Source organism: Lepisosteus oculatus, chromosome 14, assembly GCF_040954835.1.
Source record: "Lepisosteus oculatus isolate fLepOcu1 chromosome 14, fLepOcu1.hap2, whole genome shotgun sequence".
Taxonomy (NCBI): Eukaryota; Metazoa; Chordata; class Actinopteri; order Semionotiformes; family Lepisosteidae; genus Lepisosteus; species Lepisosteus oculatus.
This window is the reverse complement of record NC_090709.1, coordinates 50,920,272-50,937,354: the sequence shown is the minus strand read 5'-3', so window position 1 is coordinate 50,937,354 and position 17,083 is coordinate 50,920,272. Positions and strand designations below refer to the sequence as shown.

The following is a 17,083-nucleotide window of genomic DNA, read 5'->3' as shown; positions in this document are numbered from 1 at the left end:
CCATCACTTTCCCTGTGTAGGACAGCGACCGCGTTTTCCACAGACCCAGCTTCGCATTCACCTTGGCGATCCTCTTGGTCCAGTTGTTGGTCTCGTTGTCCTGGCTCTGGAAGGAAACCCCCAGTATTTTGAGGGGTACGTGCAGAGCTTGAGACCCTCCGGCGCTGTCGTCCTGTGCTTCCAGGGCCCGAAGAACTTCAGTTTTCTCTTTCGGCGGTTGAGTTTCGACCCCGAGGCTCTGGAGTATTGCTCCATGACCTGCAGGGCCCTCCTCAACCCCCTGTCCGACCTCAGGAACAGCGTTGTGTCGTCGGCGTACTGGGAGATCTTCAGGGTTTCCCCCGCGCCTCCCGGTATCTCCAGGCCGTCGATGACAGGGTCCCGTCTCACCGTCTCTGCTAAGGGCTCTTGAAGAGCAGGTAGATGATGCCCTCCCTCATGGTGTCTCCGAGTTTCCCCCGGCGGAAGATCCACTTCCACCAGATCTGCCGCCAGGGTGTCCCAGAAGCAGGTGTAGAATTCCTTGGGGAGTCCGTCCGGCCCTGGCACCTTGCCATTCTCCATGGACAAAAGCGCCGCCTTCAGCTCCTCGGCCGCGATCGGACCCTCCAAGTCCTCCCTCACCTCCTCCGGTACTCGTGCCTTCAGCTCTTCCAGAAAAGCATCGCCTGCCTCCACGTCCGTCTGCTTTTCTGAAAAGAGCTCTGTGTAGAAAGCGGTGGCCGCTTCTACCTTTTCGCTCTCGTCCAGCACTTCCTCTCCATCTCCCCGTCTCAGGCCGTGGATCACCCTCTTTTTCTGAGCTCCTCGGACCTGATTGAGTTTGCGGAGCCTCTCCTTCAGGTCCCGTGCCCGGGCTGAATTGAAGGCTCCTCCCCCGTTAGCCGAGCTGTACTCCTCCTCTAGTTGTCTCTGGAGTCGTGCAGCTTCCTTCCTCTCCCAGGCCGCCTTCCATCTACAGTACGTCTGCGCCAGGGTTCGGGTCCTGTCTTTCACCGACTCCCACCATTCCACCATGGAGCTGTAGCCGTCTCTCAGATAGACCCAGCTCGCGTAGTCTTTACGGAACAGTGCCTTGAAGTCGTCTTCCTCCAGTATCTCCCGGTTCAGCTTCCAGTACCCACGACCGAATGCCGGCAGGTTGGTGTTAGCCACCACCGTCAAGCGCTCGTGGCTGGAATACCACTCCGGGGACACCGTAGCCGACTCCAGGGAGCAGGTCGTGTGCAGAAAGATGTAGTCCAGGCGGCTGCACACTCCCCGGGAGTTTTTCCATGTCGTTCCGGCGTCGTTAGGGCGGCACCGTCTAAAACCGTCTACCAGGGAGAACTGCTTGAGTAGCGACTCCAGCTCTGCCGAGCTAGCGTCGCTCCCCTTCTCCCAGTCGACGTTGAAGTCCCCGCCAAGCACCAACTGTCTGTTGGTGGTGCAGCAGCTGGCCAGGTCAGCAAACACTTCCTTCCGGATAGAGGGTTCCGTCGGAGCATAGACGTTAATTGCTCTCAACTTCTGCCCCCTCCAGTCGATGTCTGCGACCAGGATCCGGCCCTGCACCACCGAGAAGGAGGAAACCAGCGTCATCTCTGGGTTCCCGAGGAGGATTCCCACTCTGGAAGAGTGGACCCCTCCTACGCTCCAGCATGATTCTCCCTTCGTCCATTCCCTGGTGAATGTCAGCTTGTCGCTTTCATCCTTCAGGTGGACCTCCTGTAAGAAACAAACTGAGAAAGACTTTGAGGCCAGATCATGAAAGACTCCCCGTCTTTTCACTGGGTCTCTCAGCCCTCTCACGTTAGTTGTTAAGAAGGTTAGTTTCACAGTCATGGTTAAACTAGTGAAAGGTAAACCTCCTCTCTGTACTTACAGTAGAAACTTGGGAGTCTACATCTGGGCACTGTTTAGCCTAGATGTAACTCCTCTCGTTCGGGTCCTGGGGGGAATATACTGGGCTCCCTCCAGGTTTCGCTGGGGACTGAAAAGAAAACATGCTGGACAGGTCCAGCCCTACCATCAGTCCGGGCTCCAGGGCGGCTTCAAAATAATCCTCGTCGTCCTCGAGGATACTCTCAGCCACCGCTTTGGGGAGGCTCCTTTCTTCCCTCTCTCGGGGAGTTTCGGGGGCCTCCAGTTTCTCCTGGGCTCCTCGGATGCAGCGGGTGCACAGCTTTGCACGGACCTACCTGACACAGGCGGGGGTCCGGCAGAAGCGGCACTACGACCTGCGCTGCAGGGGGCCTGCCTTCCAGCCCAGGGACTCGGTTTGGGTGTACAACCCGCGCCGCCGCAAAGGCCTCAGCCCTAAGCTGGTGCCATCGTGGGAGGGGCCCGCTGAGGTACTCGGGGTGGTGGGCAAGGTCTGCTACCGTGTCCGGTTGCGAACATGGGGGAGAGTGGTGGTCCTGCACCGAGACCGCCTGGCCCCCTACCGGGCCCGGGAGGAGGAGTCGTGTGGGGAGGCTCTAGAGGAGCAGCCGGGGCCGGAGCCGGCTGATAGTGGGGCATCCGTGGGTCGCCAGCAGTGGCCGCTCACGCAGGGTTCCGCAGCAGTTGGCCGAGTACGAGTACAGCCTGAGGGGGGTTTTCGACGTCGGCGAGATGCCAGACGCTTCAGGTGGGGGCAGTGTAATGCCCTCGCCTGGTGGTAAGGAGGAAGCACCCCCAGGTGCTCGTAGTACCGCTGGGCATGCTGGGAGTGGTAGCCGGGGAGAGTCTGAGGGTCAGCACGATGACCAGCGGCTGACCCTACCTGTGTAAATAATGTCCTAATAGTTCGAGTGCCCTGTGTAGTCTTGTAAAAGTATAGTGTGTTGTTAGGTAATTACCACCCTAACGAAGTGTACGTGTTCCGTCAGTCTCCTCATGTGCGTGTAGATCCTGTGTTTGGTTTTGTGTGGTTGTTAAAGAATAAAGCTAATGCTTGTTTGTTAATCGTGTCTCCACTCGTCCTTTGTTCTGAAAAGAACCTATAAATGCTTCAATAATCTTTACTCAGCAGCTTATTAAAAACAGCTCCCGTGATGTTCAAACCGATTTTTTACACAGAACACTGACACAGCTTTGCGTTCTGAATTTCTTTTTCTCTTGTGTTAAATTTAATGTGGCACAATGCACTGGGATAGGGGTATTCTGTTCACAAACCAATAGCATTTAAACCACAGCACCCACAATGCTGCAAGTAAGTGTTTTGTACACTAAGCAGAGAGCGATGTCTTCCTCGTTAGTATAGTGGCGAGTATCCCCACCTGTCACGCGGGAGACCGGGGTACATCAGGACGGCCACAACGCAAAGTACTGACCCCTCTGCGATCACGGCGAGTTACTGATACACACGTGGCAGGGCGGAAAAGGCTGTGCTCTCTTCGTGTGACATAATTCGGGAAAGTCCTGACGTTGCATTTCAACTGAGCCCCAGTATACATCGACCCTTTGACACTGAGTGACAACTCTCTTGCGTGTTTTCTCATATTTATGTAGTTTGCTTGCACGATGCCCGGTTGTGTGCTCCGGTCTAGCGGTTAGGATTCCTGGTTTTCACCCAGGCGGTCCGAGTTCGATTCCCAGTATGGCGACATGTCAGTTTTGCCTCCTGCTTTCCAAAAGATCAGCACTGTGTACGAAGGAGCCGCATTAAAACTACTCGAACGTGCAAAACGTGCGAGAAGAGGGGGCGCTTGTTTCCAGCCGAAACTTCTCGCGTGTGAGACGAGCTGATCATCGCTGTGGGAGGGTTACTCTGGTAGACAGGGCTGACCTTCGGCAATAGGATTTATAGTCTCCAAGATGATATTTGCACTTTCTGGAGAGGCGATTTTCTCCACTTCAGTAGCCCGATTTCGTCGATTGCGTGGAGAGGGCTGTAGAATGTGGCGCCGCCTTTCCTGCTCCGTCCATGACAGGCGTGCTGGTCTCTGGAGAGAGAGCACAGTCCATCAGCGCACTCCAATAAAGGCACTGGAAGCAGCTAAATCGCATTGGCGAAGCTCAGCGCTGGGCCGCTGGGCACATCTTACCACCGTTTCCGTAGTGTAGTGGTTATCACGTTCGCCTCACACGCGAAAGGTCCCTGGTTCGAAACCGGGCGGAAACAGACATCTTTTGTCGCCAGGCACAAAAGGGGATTGGGGATTCGCCTAGCGCTGTGATCGAACAGACCCACTGGACCCACCTCTTAGTGTGGCGGGATCTGCACAGTGCATGTCACAGCGCATCCTGCTTTCACTTCAAGGCGCGTCCTGATGCACCCCAGTCTCCCGCGTGACAGGTGGGGACAGGTGACAGGTCCTATACTAACGAGGAAGACATCGCTCTCTCCGATCCCCGGCATCGTGTCCCGACCCACCGTGCTGGAAGCCGACGCGTGCTGTGATTCCTTTACGGAGCAGAAATGACAACCGAGGAGCCGAGAGATCATTTCAGCATTTCGCGTCTGAACGGAAAACACAAACGACCAACTCGGAATGACTTGCCTTTGACGCTTCTCAAAGCGTTCTTTGTGCATCGAACAGACCCACTCACCTCTTAGTGTGGCGGGATCTGCACAGTGCATGTCGCAGCGCTTCCTGCTTTCACTTCAATGTGCTTCCTGATGTCGAGTCGACTGCCGTGCGGAGGCTCTGAAAGGGAGAGCAATGAAAAGGTGCACGACGCTGTGAAAGAAAACAGAGAAGTGAAAGGCAGTCCTTTCTCTAAGGAGGTGAAAGAAAAGCTACGCTATTCCCCGTCGGGGAATCGAACCCCGGTCTCCCGCGTGACAGGCAGGGATACTTGCCACTATACTAACGAGGAAGACATCGCTCTGTCCAACCCCCGGCATCGTGTCCCGACCCAGCATGCTGGAAGCCGACGCGTGCTGTGATCCCTTTACGGAGCAGAAATGACAACCGAGGAGCCGAGAGATCATTTCAGCATTTCGCGTCTGAACGGAAAACACAAACGACCAACTCGGAATGACTTGCCTTTGACGCTTTTCAAAGTGTTCTTTGTGCACGACGACTGCGCCGCCTAGCAGATACAAATGGGTTGTACAACTTTGAACTAGCAAATGGAAGAGGGCTAAGCCCCCTCTCTTTTAGCCCAGGTTCGATCTGTCTCCCAGAATCACCAGGGCGCACACACACACACACCCGTGCCGTTGAAGTGCTCTGCTTCATTTCTAAGGGCAACTCAACATTCACTCCTACCCCGAGTGCAGAAAAGACAGCATCCACAGCAACAACAGCTCAGGTCTCTGCACAGGAGCTAAGCTGCCCTCATCTCCTCTGCTCTGCGGCTCCTGCGGAGTGGAGTCCTGCCTGGAGCCGTGTTTGCAGGCGGCGGCTCCCCGCGCCCTGTCTGGGCGTCGTGTCCAAGAGCTCCTGGGAGGAAGAGAGAGCCCTCCCACTCGGGGGCTTTTCCACGGTCTGTGTGAGGAGGGGCGGGTGTGTCCAGTAGCTTATCGAGCGGAAGCCTGGGGCGGCGGAGAGCTGTGATCGTGCAGACCTTGAGGTGTCACCTCTTTGTCTGCTTTCCCGCCCCCCCTCCGCCCAAGCTCTGCTCCAAAGTAGCCCGGCAACCCCTCACACCTGCACGTGTCACAACCTAAGGTGCGGTCATGAGACACCCATGGGGTGTCGTTCTGTTCTTGCTAATTGTTTCCTGCCCGTCGCGGGGCAGGAGTCCATGCGAGGAAGATGCGCTGGACAGAGCTCAGAGGGCGCAGCTGGGTGGCTTTCCTTCTGAGTGACGTTCCTGCAACACTCTCCCGCTACTCTTGGTGCGCTCATGCCACAACACAGGAAGGCTGGAGCAGGTGGCTGTGGGCTTTGCGCACTGCCGAAATAGCTCAGCTGGGAGAGTGTTAGACTGAAGATCTAAAGGTCCCTGGTTCGATCCCGGGTTTCGGCATTTTGTTTCATCGCGCCCTTTGTTCCTCTCTCCAGCGCCACCTGCCTAAAGTGACGCGTCCCTTTCTCAGCCCGAAACGCAAGCGAGACACCAGCAGCAGTCCCTCCAGGTTTCCGTAGTGTAGCGGCTATCACGTTCGCCTAACACGCGAAAGGTCCCCGGTCCGAGACCGGGTGGAAACAGCCTCGTTTTGCACGCTCCTGTACTTCACAGAGATCTTGAGCGACCGGTCATTTGTTCCCAATGTATTTCCGGTGCCTTCGTGCACTCTTGTACCAAACGCACGTTCCTTTTGTACGCAGAGCCGATCATTTGCAATTGGGCTGTGCCGACAGACCAGGACGAGCTCTGTCGGCTCAAAAGCAGCGCAGGACCTGCAAGAACAACAGAAAGATTAGGATCCAGCGGGGGCCTCTTAGTGAGCCCAAGAGCTCATCAAGAATCGGCTCCAGCAACAGGGCTGGGCGCATTGTTCCATTCTCCGCCCACTCTCGGTGTAAACAAGTCCCTCCTGGTCTCTGCTTGAAATGCACTTTCCTGCGTTTGCTTTGGTGTAACTGGCTTCCCCTGCATGGGCGAATGTGAAGAAGATCCTTAGTAAGTCATTGAAGAAAACCGAGAAGAGGTCGGAGTGGCCTCTGTCGTTCATCAACGATCCAGTCAGGCAGTACTCCTCTGTAAAGCGCCGTTCGTTCACATCGATTGGCTTTTTTTTTGCCTTCATTCGTGCGAGTAGTAAAAGCAGACGCCCCTATTCTGCCGTGACCCGGATTCGAACTGGGGTTGTTGCGGCCACAACGCAAAGTACTGACCACTATACGATCACAGCGAGTTACCGAGACACACGCGGCAGGGCGGAAAGGGCTGTGCTCTCTTCGTGTGACATAATTCGGAAAAGTCCTGACGTTGCTTTTCAACTGAGCCCCAGTATACATCGACCCTTCGACACTCTGAGTGACAACTCTCTTGCGTGTTAGTAGTATAAAGCGACACCTTTCGTCAAACTTTTGACAGGTACCACGCCCCCTTTTCCATCCAATGGTCGTCCGCGGTGTTTGGTTGTCCCGCCCCCCAGCCATCCAATGGCGTGTTGTTATTTGTGCATGTCCCGCCCCCTCAGGAGCCAATGGTGTGTTGTTAAGGGTCGGAACTCCCGCCTTCCCCCCCGGCCAGTCGGTCCGGAGCCTCGGGGTCCCAAAGCCCCCAGCCGGCGCATCCCTGGGTGTGTGCGAGTGTGTATTGGTTCGGAATGGGGAGCATGTCTGCCGCGGGGTTGAGTGCGCTCTATTATAACCCTAGGAAATCGGGCAGTTACGTCGGCGCAGGGGGTCTGTTGCGGGCCGCGAGATCCCGGGGTGTGCGCGGCGCCAGCCGCGGGCGGGTGGTCGAGTGGTTGTCCGGCCAGGCTGCTTATACGCTGCACAAGCCGGCGCGCGTACGTTTTAAGAGAAACAGGACGCTGGTGTCTGAAATGGACTGGCAGTGGCAGGCCGACTTGGTGGACATGAGAGAACACCAAGCGTTCAACGACGGTTTCTGTTACATCTTAATGTGTATAGACATGCTGTCTAAATACGCTTGGGCCGTGCCGCTGAAAACCAAGACTGGTGGGGCCGTGACAGGCGCTTTCCGAAATATACTGCAAGAGGGGCGGACTCCTAAAAAGCTACAAACGGACGAGGGTAAAGAATTTCTTAACAGGACCTTCCAAAATTTTCTCAAACGTGAGAATATTGAACATTTCGTTACGGCCAGCGATGTGAAGGCTAGTGTGGTCGAAAGGTTTAACAGAACTATTAAAACAAAAATGTGGAGGTACCTGACACACAAAAACACCTTTCGTTATATCGACGTCCTTTCAGATCTTATTTACGCTTATAACCATAGTTACCACACGACTATTAAACGAACCCCGGCTTCTGTTACGCCCGACAACTCCCTTGAGGTGTGGAGAACGGTCTATGACGCTCACTTTAAGAGAAAACCGTCAAAGTTTTCATTTAATGTGGGTGATCGCGTGCGGGTGTCCAAAATAAAGGGAGTGTTTGAGAAGGGATATGAACAGACCTTCACAGATGAAATTTTCATTGTCAAAGAGCGGTCCGCGGCTCTGAGACCCTATTACAAACTGCAGGACTACGCAGGCGATGATATTAAGGGTTCCTTCTATGCCGAAGAGCTACAGAAGATAAACCCGGATGTTGAGAACGTCTACCGCATCCAAACGATTTTAGCAACCAGGGGTCGTGGCAAAAACAAACAGCTTTTGGTAAAGTGGCGTGGCTGGAGCGATAAATTCAATAGTTGGGTGAAGGCTTCTGAGGTCCGAGACATATAGAGGTGGTGAAAAATGAACCCCAATGGTTTCTATGTGACGCTGGCCAGTAATTCATCCTCAAAGATGTTTCCAAAGAACACTAACGCCTGCTTCACAGAGCATCTGGCAAAGGCGATTGACCTGGACGGGGGCTGGGAAGTGGGCCTGGTCGAACTACACTATCCGAATACACTAAACATTTTTGATGAAGACGAAGTTTTTCTGTTCATCAGCGAGGAGCTCAAGACTATCTGGACCTGTACCTTACCGAGAGGGTACTACGGCAACATCGAGCAGCTCTTGCATGAAATGAAACGGGCTGCTGAAAAATCCAAGTTATCGGCTGTAAGTCTTAAATACAACCCCATTAGCCGGTCGGTAAGGATTGTTAGTGATAAACGGTTTGTTATGCAGCTGCGTAATCGCCTAGCGCGGATGTTGGGTTTCAATTCGGGTGTCGCGGGTGTAAAATCACCGCACCCCGTCGATATGACTGGCGGATTTAACACCATGTATATATACACCGATATCATAGAACACCAGTTAGTAGGCGACGTCTACGCACCGCTTTTGCGTTGTGTGCCCTTCAGAGGCGTGGATGGTGAATTCGTCACAGTATTGTACGACAAACCCCATTACGTGCCGGTGAGCATCGACCATTTTAACAACATCACTATTGAAATAAAGACGGATCAAAACGAACACGTGTCATTTGCATTTGGAAAGGTCATCGTCAAGCTGCATTTCAGACCTGTGAAAGCGTCAAACATCTAAAAGGATGACGGTCATCAAGAGCTAGGGGATCCTTCTCTGTATACGCACTACTACAAACAACAGGCTGGTTATGGATTACCAGGATTTTCAGGGCTACCGGTTCAGTACGGCGCTGATATCGGTGGTATTTTCAGAGCGCTATTTAGAAAAGCCGTGCCTTTTCTGAAACGCGGGTTTGAAATAGCTAAGCCGCACATGGCATCGGCTGCTAAAAACATCGCCAAAGACGTGGTCGGCAACGTTACAAGCGCGGTCATGTCTAAGGTGGCTGCACATCAGCAGGAAGGTTCGGGTCTAGCATACATCCGCAGGGGTGTCGGTAGAAAAAGACAGACGTCATCATCCCACCGTCGGGGGCCGCCGAAACCTGATAAAAGAACGGCTAAGCGCAGACAGGCAACTCATAGAAGCTTCAGGTCGACCAAGAAGAGCGTGACACACCGCAATCAACGCGACACGAAACGAGACATATTTTAAACATGGCGGGTTCTGCAGAATGCGCCAAGTCGGAGCTGGACATATTTCAATTAGCGCCTACCCAAACAAGCGTCGAGAAAAGCTTTTACATAGAAGTTCCACCCCTCACGGCCCTCACGGAAAACGCACCTCTGGAGTTCTACGTCGCAGGCAACGGTGAAGATTATTTAGATTTAAACAACACGCTGCTCTATTTGACCTGTAAAATAACGGAAGCAGACGGTCGGGACATTGATGCGGCAGCCCGTGTGAGCCTGGTGAACTACCCCATCGCTGCCATCTTCAGCCAGGTTGACATCACCGTAGGAGACCGATTGATCAGCCAGAGCAACAACTGCTATCCTTACAGAGCCTTTATAGAGTCGGTCCTGAACTACAGTGAAGAGACGCTGAAGACGAAGTATTCAACAGGTCTCTTTTACAAAGACACAGCCGGGAAACACGAGTCCACAATTTTGGATGGTCCCAATCAGGGGTTCCGAAAAAGAGCATCATACACGGCGCAAAGCCGAAAACTGGAGCTCCTGGGTCACATTCACGCTGACCTGTTTTTTCAGGACAAACTACTTCTGAATGGCGTAGACCTGAAAATAAAACTCACGCGAAACAGAGATGCTTTCTGCTTAATGAACAACGCCGGAGAACACAAACTGAGCGTACTCTCTGCATCTTTGTTTGTGAAAAGAGTCAGAGTGTCACCCGGGGTCAGACTGGGACACGCCGAAGCACTCCTGACGGCCAACGCTAAATACCCCATAGACCGCGTACAGATGAAAGTTTCAGCCTGCCAGCAGGGAGCCGTGTGTGTAACCAAGAAAACCTCTTTCTCGGGCAGTTACCCAAAGTGGTCATTTTGGGGTTTGTGGACAACGCGGCATTCAGCGGCAGTTTTACCCAAAACCCCTTCAATTTTAAACACTACAACGTTAACTTTCTGGCTCTCTACGCGGACGGGGAACAAATCCCCACTAAACCGCTTCAACCAGACTTCCAGAATGGACATTGCGTCCGTGAATATTTTAATCTGGTGGAAACAGCCGGGAAGCGTCTGAAAGACAAACCAGTTCTGGTGGACCGCGAGGAGTACGCGCGCGGTTACACATTGTTCGCTTTCAACCTCAGCCCCGACGACGAGTGCACAGGACATTATTCACTTATCAAAACGGGTAATCTGAGAGCTGAAATACGCTTCGCGCTCCCGCTACCCACTACAGTTAACATGGTTGTGTACGCGCTGTTCGACAACGTGATAGAGCTGGATATGAGACGTCAAGTCATTTACGACTTCAGCTAAAAAGCACTTGGAGACCACACAACCTGCACATAAAGATGAACACCAAACAGCTGGAAGACATTCTAACCCGAGACCGCTATACCCGAGACAGTTTTCTAGGCGTGTTCCCCAGTGATGCCCTACCGAGCGAGAGACTGGCGCGGCGCCCTCTGAGTTTAATAGTTAATACTCACCCACACGACCGCCCCGGTGAACACTGGCTGGCTATTTACTTACCCGACGACGAGGGCGCAGAATTTTTCGACTCCTACGGATTTTCACCCCAAGCCTTTTTCTTTCACAAGAACATTAATGATTTCTTAAACAGAAATGCTAACTCCATATTTTACAATAACAGATAATTGCAAGATTCTTTTGCAGTGACCTGCGGTCTACACTGCGTCTTTTTTCTATACCATAGATGTAAAGGTTTATCTTTTAGAAACATTTTAGAACTTTATTCTACGGATGCAATCCAGAATGACCGCATGGTGGAAATGTTTCTGAAAAACCGACGTCGTGTCGTGAGACGGAGACCCCTGTACCCTTTCAAGCCCTTTGAAAATACGAATGTTCAATTATGCGGGTGTTTACGACAATTTAAAACATGTCATAAATGTTAATCGGTCGTCTAAAATAAAAATGAAATCGAACCATTTCGACGTCTGTGTGGTTATTATTTAAAAAGAACACAAAACATGGATGAAAATCAACACAATATTTTTATTATACATTCGCTGTTACAGCGCTCAAGCTTTTTTTAATACATGTTACAGACAAACCATTTTTAAACATATTGCGCACGCTTTTTAATATACATTTCAAGTCATTTAACACAAACACACAGACCCAGAGAAAAAAATGTTACAAAGACAGCCATGTGGGTCTAGGTATTAATGATCGTCTCCTTTCAGCGGTTATCTTAGAGACCGGGTCGACCGTCGACAACTCTACCGGTTGTTTTAAAGTTTTGGCCGACGCGGCACACCCCGGCGGGGCAGCCTTGAATTTTTCAAGTAGCTCTCGGTTACCAGCGTTGGCTAGCAAGGTGCCCGGCACGTTGATTTCAGCCATAGCCTCCATGAACACATCCCAACCTTTTGGCTTCTTACCGCCAGCAACTGCTTGCTGCTGCGTGAGAGCCCTGACAAGATCAATCATGTGAGAGCCCTCAACGGGTGCCCCCTTGTACACAAATTCCCCCTTTTCATTCCAGGCTATTAGTGGTTCATTGCGGGCCATGGTCTTTAACAATATCTCGGCATTTCTCCGGAACCTCTGAGACACGCTGTCCAAAATATACTCAAAGTCAGCCTCGCTCGATGACGGCGGTTGCGCGAACGTACGTGATAGTTCGGTGGGTGCATTTTCCGGTAGTACAACGGTTAATGTCCCCTTTTCGGAAGTCTCCTGGCGTACTAATGTCAAATACCGTTGCAACACCTGGATGTACAATTTCACTTTTTCATATTCGGCCAGATGCGAGTTCTGCAGAATGTCACGCATTTCATCATCCAGGTGACGGGCGGTTATTTTTCTTACATCGCTTTCGAACCCAGACCGCTCTCGGAGTCGATCGAGCTGTTTCTGAGGTACCAGGTACATTTTTTCAGCGTGCTCCATTATCGACGTTGTAGAAGCCCCGTAATCAGTGGTACTGCAATACTCAACAGGGCCCCGATAAAACCACCGGACTGGTTCACCAAGAGTCTCTTTCTTTTAAGAGAAAGACCCTTTCGACTCAAAGTCTTTATAAGCTTACGCTTTCTCTTCAGGGTCCCAAACTGCTTAGCAGATAACGGTATGTTCCCTTTCAAGGTATTCAAGGCGATTTCAGCGATGGCCTGTACAAGATCATTTGTAGCCCCGCAGAGAATAGCTTTCCGCTGTTTGGGGGTGGCTTTTACCAGAAAATTTAAGAGAGTCAGGTTTCTCCGAACGCGTGAAGACATGACGACGCCCCGAACGTGTTTTTTCGACTGAGTCGGTGGTTGTGAGATCACCGACTTTTAGATTTTTTAAACACATAAGCCGTGGCTACATCTGGGGGGAAAAGACCTGTTCGCAAGCGATAGTCATCTGGGGTGTCGGCATTTAAATCCACCAACAAGTAACCGAAAGGTTTTTTAGTAGCGTCATCGAACGCTTCCAAAAAAAATTTGGCTTTACCGGGGTACATCTGCCGGGACAGGGTTGTAATCTGTAGTTTATCTCTAGGGTTTTTAAACATCACCATGTACTTTGTATTTAACGCGATGGTTCTACTTTTCCGGCCTTGACAAAACACATTTTGGACGATATACATGATGCTGAGGTTTCGGTGGTGTACGTATTTGGTAAAAGCTTTTTCTATCTCATTATTTTCACACGCAGACTCCATCAAATCATCCACTATAATCAAATTTACTCTACCCGGCGGCAGTAGCTGGTCGTCGGAAAACGACGTCGGTAGTCCTTCTATAAACTGAATGTATGGAAATTTCACAAGCAACTCGTCGTATAGAGGTTGCCAGCAGCTGTAACACCAGACTATGTTTTCGGGTTTACGAGTCATAACGGTATCACCGCTCTCCAAGAGCTGTTTTATAAAATAACTTTTACCGCAATTCGAGGGTCCGGACAAAATGCATGAAAAAGGGTGTTTTAACCTGACATCCATCGTGTTAATATCCGTAGGGCAACGATGTCAAATTTTCTTGCAGCACCTGCTTGTCGTACACCACCTTCTGGGTTTTCTTTAAGGTCCGGGTCTCAATGCGCCAATCCTTTTTAACACGCACGATCATCGGCTGTTGAATAGAAATGTGTTTAAATTCCCGGCACTCTGCATAAGGGTTAACGCCATAGTCAAAAACCAAGTCCCGCAGACTCTCAAAGTTAACTTTTTCACAATTGTTCACATTGAGCGTAATGCCTTTTACCTTTAAACAGGCTTTCCCTCCAGACAGTTTGTACCCGTACGACTTGGGTCCTGTTGACACAAACTCGGTGATGTGTTGACCAGCATCGATTTCGCTGGTCAACACACCCAAGTAGTCGCCCAGTTCCGGATTCCACTCACCCTCCCGGCTCACAAAGATAACGGAATCTGTGTCATGGTAGAGACAACAGCCTTGCAAAGCATTTAGCAGATTGTATAACTCCAAGCGGGCATAGGCGGTTGTAAAGCTAGCGATGAAAATGTTAGTGTTTGAATGGCCCGTATAGTGGTGTTTAGTGTGTTTCCACGTAACACAGGCTGTGTTTTCATCGATAAACTCGCAGGCTGACACCTCATGATATGGCCTAAATAAGTACCTGAACAATTCATCGGGGTTTCTCACAATGGTGGTCTGTGGTAAATTGTCTCTTTGCCCATACTTGCCCCACAAACTGTTCAAGGCAATTTTTGAAAGCTGTCTTTTGGCCGGATTCTTTTTAATGTTGCCGGGGTCCAGCCGGACACCCTCTTTTTCATAATATTCGCAGATATATCTTTGTTGTTTCTCGACATCTGTACACCACTCTGGAAACCCCGAAGCTTCCTGCTTCCCTTTCAGATGCAGTTTGATGTAGTCGGTAAAAAGATCGTGTGAGGCCTTTTCGAAATGCCAAATTTCGTAAATTTTACACACTCTATACCCCAGGTCTAAGGCCTTCTGTAATTCGGGGGTGCACCAGACACCAGTCAAGGCGCGATCTTCATCACCGTGCTCACAGGGGGTGGTCTGTTTTGTTTCAGCACACGTACGACACAGCGTGAAAAACAGTTTTTTGTCAATTTTGGTTGGAAGAACTGGAAAGTACAAACGTCTGGGTGGGTAAACTTTCACCTTCGCTAAACCGAAATACCGTTTTAAATCTCCAAAGTTGTTATATATTATTCGGGGATGCCCCAGTGGGTATTTTTTAGTTTTGTTCACAAACGGATACAGACTGGTTAAATCATAGTAATGAATTTTTTCACCGGGCTGCGCTGTGTAATGCATACAAATAGCATTTGTTCTCCCCGAAAAAGCGAATCGCGCGGTTGCAGAGGCTCTGGTAACTGCGCAGCTGTTAGAAATTTACCCAAGTCTCCATTTTCAACAAGCATGTCTCTGAACTCATGCTCCCACAAAACACGCACGTTAAAACCTCTCATTTTGAGAAAATTAATTTTAACCATCGTCTTTCTGTACAACCAGCCAAAAGTAGTGTTTGTCAGCGGATTAAAATCGTTTTCACAATAACAAACGCTACAACCGTGAAAAAAGCAACCGTTGAACTCAAAGGCTGTCGGCACTCTGCCAATTACAGCATAACCATCCAGAAAATATGGGCCAACCTTGAACTCACAGGCCGTGGTTAACGTGTGTTGGATTTTAACGGGCTCTGTGTGTTCGATGTACATAAGCCACTTTAACTAACCCCCCCACACACACACCGCATGTCTCCAAAACATCTCAAATTATCTCTAATACGTGATTTTAAAACTTTAAGACCAATCCATTAAAGTATGAAGAACAACACCCCATCATTTGTTGCCTATTAATACCTTAAAGACTTTTACGCTTGCGATGTGTGGAAATTTATCTCAAACTTTCGAAAAAGCTGTCGCGAATGTGTTATTAAAAATAAACTGTGTCTTATTACATTATTTTAAAAACTTTAAGACCAACCCCGTGTGTTTAAAATTTTTTTTCTGGGCAAACCCATCATTTGTGTTTGCGTTGTGTGTTAATACTTTTAAAGTTTAAAACTTTTAAACTGATATGTGAATACTTTTCGCTCTCGATAAAACAAGGGGGGGGGGGTCATCACAACATTGGTTGTGATGCGTTTTAAAGCATCACAACCAATTGAAAAATGTCTTGTGTTATGTAGGCGTGGTTACACCATTGGCGCATATTCTTAAACGCTCCGGACTTACAGGGTCGCAGCGCGTCCTTGGAGCTGTCAGACACCGCCCCTTGTTAGGAGCTGCGGAGATGGCTTCTTTGTGTGGAGAAACAACGGGGTCTGCTACTCTACAAAGTGAAGAGGTAGGCGGCTAAAATATTTTTTCTGATCGTGGAATTGTTGTATCGGTGCTTAGCGTATGTCATTTTAATACTTGGTCTTCTTTTTAGCAAAACCCGACCCCACCCTCTGCACCCTGTGACAGCAGCGGGGGTGTGAGTTCAGCTGGGGTACCAGATGTTGAAGAACTGCCGGGTGCTAGCGATGATACCACGCTACAAATGGTAAATATTAACGAAAAACCTTAGCTCAAAAGTTTTTTAAGCCTTTCTTTTCTTTTTCCTTTAATAGAATAAAGAGGATGTGGACGGGTCAATCTTCAGCCTACCGGCACAACTGAATGTTTCGTGTCTATGCTTGTGTGTTCGGCCAAATGTTAATAAAGCTGATGCCCAACCAGGTTTAGCTAACGATGTCCCTAATGAGCCCGATGTTATGCCCCAGATTGTGAAAGCAGTAGTTTATTGCATCTTCAAACACTGTTTAAAGAGGGTCCTGGTTGATGACTGCCCGGCCTGTTTGATTGACCATCCTGGGCAGCGGGGTCACACATGCCTGTCTGTCGGCTACACAGATGGGTTTGAAGATGTGATGTTTGCCGCTTTAGAAATTTATAAGTCTCATAGTTTAGCCTGAATTTTATCGACTGTTCTGTACACCGCCAGGTGTCTGGGTTCGTACACCATTAGAAATGACACTGAGCGGTGCATAAAACAGTTGCTGAAAAATATAATTGAGGACCGCTCCCCATACGAGCATGTACACACCATACTTGAACAGCTGGATGAAAAATTAGTAGATGTGACTTTTGATGCGTTGCAAAAGAAACACTATTCTTATTTTTACAGACGCCAAAAAAAAGATCTATGTAAAATGTGAATACAGATTTCACTCTGTTTTACAGACCCGGGTGTGCCATCGTCCGAAGAGTGAAGAATTTCGAATGTATACGTCTGAATGCTTACTAAGAGTGCTTTACACACTTCTCTCTACAAAGCTTGATATGCAAAACAAAGAGTCGAATGCTAATATCCTTAAATTTGTTAAAGAGATAGATGTGTATGTCAAGAACTTGAGTGAAATTATTGCAGATCTGATTTTTTCAGATCAGAAATGGAAGCCTGGGGTGTAGGGGAAGCCTACAGTGTGTATTCCAAAATACAGTGTGTTTTGCACAGAACCTGTGGTAACACCATCCCGCTGATTACGCAGGCAAATGTTTTTGCTCTGCTAGATCGGATCGCCCAGTGTGGTTCGCATGGCTTTAGACATGGGGAGCGGAAGGGGGTTATGAATGCTTTTTCAGATGCCTCAAAGTTTCTCAGCAATGTTGGGGTGGTGGTTACATGTACCGAACTAATTTTCCGCACCAACATTTA

The 17,083-nt window shown here is 49.9% G+C and overlaps 4 non-coding genes across 4 annotated transcripts; 3 read left to right on the top strand and 1 right to left on the bottom strand.

Annotated features, from left to right (window-relative positions):
* Positions 1-4,014: 4,014 nt before the first annotated feature.
* Positions 4,015-4,087, top strand: trnav-cac (transfer RNA valine (anticodon CAC)). The gene has a single exon. It is a non-coding gene; the product is annotated as a tRNA-Val (tRNA).
* Positions 4,088-4,713: 626 nt separating this feature from the next.
* On the bottom strand, positions 4,714-4,785 carry trnad-guc (transfer RNA aspartic acid (anticodon GUC)). The gene has a single exon. It is a non-coding gene; the product is annotated as a tRNA-Asp (tRNA).
* A 1,025-nt stretch (positions 4,786-5,810) lies between these two features.
* Positions 5,811-5,883, top strand: trnaf-gaa (transfer RNA phenylalanine (anticodon GAA)). Its single transcript has one exon. It is a non-coding gene; the product is annotated as a tRNA-Phe (tRNA).
* Positions 5,884-5,992: 109 nt separating this feature from the next.
* trnav-aac (transfer RNA valine (anticodon AAC)) lies at positions 5,993-6,065 on the top strand. The gene has a single exon. It is a non-coding gene; the product is annotated as a tRNA-Val (tRNA).
* The last annotated feature ends 11,018 nt before the right edge of the window (positions 6,066-17,083 follow it).